Source organism: Eubalaena glacialis, chromosome 9, assembly GCF_028564815.1.
Source record: "Eubalaena glacialis isolate mEubGla1 chromosome 9, mEubGla1.1.hap2.+ XY, whole genome shotgun sequence".
NCBI lineage: Eukaryota > Metazoa > Chordata > Mammalia > Artiodactyla > Balaenidae > Eubalaena > Eubalaena glacialis.
The window spans coordinates 85,420,523-85,424,593 of record NC_083724.1 but is presented as its reverse complement, the minus strand read 5'-3'; the positions used below and the strand labels follow the sequence as shown (position 1 = coordinate 85,424,593).

The 4,071-nt window shown below is 38.8% G+C and overlaps 1 pseudogene; it reads right to left on the bottom strand.

Moving 5' to 3' along the window:
* Positions 1-308: 308 nt before the first annotated feature.
* On the bottom strand, positions 309-1,119 carry LOC133097438 (nucleophosmin-like; annotated as a pseudogene).
* Positions 1,120-4,071: the final 2,952 nt, after the last annotated feature.

Here is a 4,071-nt window from a genome sequence, read left to right as displayed (position 1 = left end):
GTTTGTAAATTATCTGAACATGTCCTTTGACTATTATTTTTTCTATTGGGTTGCTCATCTTTTTCTCATTAATTTTTTAAAACTTTCAATTATATTAAAACTTTAATTTAAAAAATAAAATAAAATAAAACAAAATAAAACAATTCTTCCCCCAAAACAGAGATTAGTAAAAATAAAGATGTCATTATCTCACTCAAAAAAAAAAAAAAAAAAGGACAGCCAGATATCTACTGTTACCAAAATGAGATTAGATGGAAAACTTTAACAAACTGTTTAAGCTATTTTCTTAAAAGAGACTTCTTCCACACCTAGAGATCTTGAATAGCCTCCTGGTCAGTCATCCAGAAGAAATTCTTCATATAATTGATGAACTTGGCTTCCACTTTGGGAAGAGAACCACCCTTTTCTATACTTGCTTGCATTCTTGCTTTAATGTCTTCTATAGAACTAGCTCCTTTTGGTGTTTTAGGAGTTTTTCTATGTTTTTTGGATTCTTGACCTTTTGATCTTTATGTTGATGTTTTCGAGTCTTTGTCATTCTGATTTGGTTTTTGTGTATTTTTGGCTGGAGTATCTCATATGGATTCCTTTACCGGAGATTTTTCTTCAGCTTCCTCATTATCTTCATCATCACCATCATCCAGTTCACAGCAAGTTTGACTTTTTTCTGTGGAAGCTTGCCACCACTTCCAGGGGCAGATCACTTTCCAGATATACTTAGGAGTTTCAGATCCTCTTCATATTCTGACTCTGCAACTTCCCTCACACCAGCCAAGTGCTGTCCACTAATATGCATGGGCCCTGAACCACCCTTCAAATCTAAGCCACAGTTGGTGTTATTTCAAAGCCCCCAAGGGAAACCATTGGGTATACAGATATTTTCAAATTTGCCAGTGTTCCTTGAATAGGACTGCCTGCGTAATTCATTGCTACTCTTTCAATGATGTGCAATTCATCCTTTGTATCAGCCCTTAAACTGACTGTTCTTAAAGATAACTGGAACTCATCTTCCATTATTATCCATTTTAAAATGACAAATTTTGTCAGCCCTTGGTTTACAACTGAAAAGATAGTTCTGGGGCCTCAGGGGCTCATGTTCGTGTCCATCAAATTGTCCATGGGGTGGTGACTAGTACTTGGGTAAGAGAGAAAGTGGATGGAGATACACGGCTACTCTTCTAGGGAACAGCTGTGCAGGAGGGAATCACATTAGGGTTTTTACTGATTTCTTTTTTTTTCAGAAATGGTGGCTGAGCACACATGCATTTATTCATCCATTTATCAAATACTGATGGAGCATTATTATGGGTTAAATTGTGTTTCCCAAAAGAGATGTTCATGTCTGAACCCCTGGTACCTGTGAATGTGACCAATTTAGAAATAAGGTCTTTGCAGGCACAATCAAGTTAAGATGAGGTCATTAGGATAAGCCATAGTCCACTATGAGCAGTGCCTGTATAAGAAGAGGAAAATTAGGACATACATACAGACACAGAGGGAATATGGTCTACTGAAGACAGGGGCAGAGACTGGAGTTCTGCTCCCACAAGCCACAGAATGGCTGTGGCTACCAGAAAGTAGAAGAGGAATGGAAGGGTCATCTCCTAGAGGTTTCAGAAGGGACCTGGTCCCGTCAACACCTTGATTTTTTGTTTGTTTTTTTAAAATTAAATTAAATTAATTAATTAATTTTTATACAGTAGGTTCTTATTAGTTACCTATTTTATATGTATTAGTGTATATATGTCAGTCCCAATCTCCCAATGCATCCCACCACCACCACCACCCCCACCCCAGGTTCTTACTGACTTTTTAATTACTTTGTGTACATTAAGTACACTCACTCCTTATCTGTTTTCTTTGTTGTCAACATTTTTTTCTCTGTTTGTTTTAGGCTTTCAACTTTGTGGATGTACTTTTCTATGTTAGTAATTTTTGTTGCTGTTACTTTTTTTCTTTTATTTGTTTGACTGCTTTTAGATTTTAGACAGCTAAATCTATTACTGTTATGATTTCTGTTATTAGTATCATACTTAGAAAGGCCACCCCCATCCTTAGATTATACAATACTTCTCTACATTTTCTTCTAGTCCTTTGTCATTTCACTTTAAATCTGAAAGGTCTTATTTCAGGAAACAACTTCAGAATATTACATTCTAATTTAAGTTTGTATACAGCCATTAGGATGGTTACTGACCAACACTGTTATATTTCTATTGTGAATGCATTTGTATGCATTATGTCTATACCTGCTAAATGCTGTTATCCACACCTGGGCCCGGGGCCCCACTGTTACCATCACCTTTTCATTGCTTGAAGGTCAGGATAGGTCTTGGGTTCCACATATACTAAGTAAGAGGGCCATCACTGTAATGTTGGTTGGCAAACTCAAATCTCTTTTTTTTTGGCTTCTCAAACACTTAAAATTATGGTCATGTGTTTTCCTTGAGATCTGTGAGAATAGCTGTTATATTTCAGTCATTGGTCAGAGTTCATGGGTTGTGAGAAAAGCTCTCCTGGAGGATGGTGAAGAGGAGGGAGTGGCCGGTCCTCTCAGGATTCCACGATTCAGCGTCCACACGAAGGCGTTCTAAGCTGGGTGGATTGCAGAGCCGCGGGCACCTCTGAGCACAAACAGCATCATTCCATGCAGCCCAATTCTGAATGCTTCCAGCTGCAGAATGGATTGTTTCCTACTTTAGAATTAAACTTTGTCTTTTCCTTCTTTTTCTTTTGCAGAACTTCAGATGTGAGAACACATGCCAGTTGTTGGATCAGAGGACTCTTCCTACAGCACAAAAATGCATGCACTATACCAGATTTGCAAATATACAAAAGATGGCACATCTCGTTATTTCTGTTTTTGAGGTTCCTAAACTCAAGTCTAGTAAAATGCTGGTTGGCAGTAGACAGGGGCGTTTTGCAGGTAGGTGACCCAGGTGAGGTGAAATAAGTGGGAAGAGAGAGGCATGGGGAATTCCACAGATTTGGGAAATGCTTCCATTAATATTTTGTATTTGTGTTTTAAATTTTGGGAGTGACTCACAGGCACTGAGGAAAACTAACTGATTAAATTAACCTTGCCAGTAATGAGGTTGCCTGGCCTCTGTGTTAGCAGACACTCAGCTCATGGGCTGGTATTTAATTGGCTGCTTGGCGGCTGGTGAAAACAATGTGGGTTGAGTCCCACTTTAACAAGTGTTACAGTACATCAACCTTGTCATATTATATCCAGACGTTATTAAAATTAGGAAGTGATACACCAAATTGTTTGTTTTCCTTATTCACACAAAACAGATGTTCAGGACTCACTTTACTTAGATACAGTAAATTAGGGGTGGATGTGTTGAGTGAAGTAAATACTTTGTCTGTTCTAGAAGGATAAATGTTGTAGCCATTGTCCTGCTCTGGCTGCATTTGAAAACAACAAGTGATATTTTTAATACAATTTGATATTCTTCAAATGCCTAGTTGGAGGTCAGGGGTTATAAAATCAGCTTCTTGAGTAGTGAGAAAGTACTATGGACAGAATCGTGTCCCCCCCCTCCAAATTCATATGTTGAAGTTCTAACCCCTATGTGATTGTATTTGGAAATAGGGCTTTTAGCAGGTAATCAATGTTAAATGAGGTTGGATCCTTATCTGATAGAATTAGTGGCGTTACAAGAAGAGGGAAGATCTCTCTCTCTCTTTCTCTCTCCCCTTCTCTCCACATGTACACACAGAGGCAAGACCATAGGAGAAGACAACCAACTGCAACTCAAGGAGAGAGCTCTCACCAGACACCAATGCTGTTGGCACCTTGATCTTGGAATTCTAGGCTCCAAAACTGTGAGCAAATAATTTTCTGTTGTTTAAGCCACCTGATCTATGATATTTTGTTATGGCAGCACAAGCAGACAGAAAGAAAGGAGATATTGCTCCTAAGGAGACCTGTGGAAGCTAAAGACTGAAAGCAGTGAGTGCTACTTTGTGAATGACCCTTAACAACCGTACTCGGCGAACCTAGTATGATCCAGTGGGGAGAGGACCTGCTAGAAATATGAGGCTGGGTTTACCTCTCAGCATTGC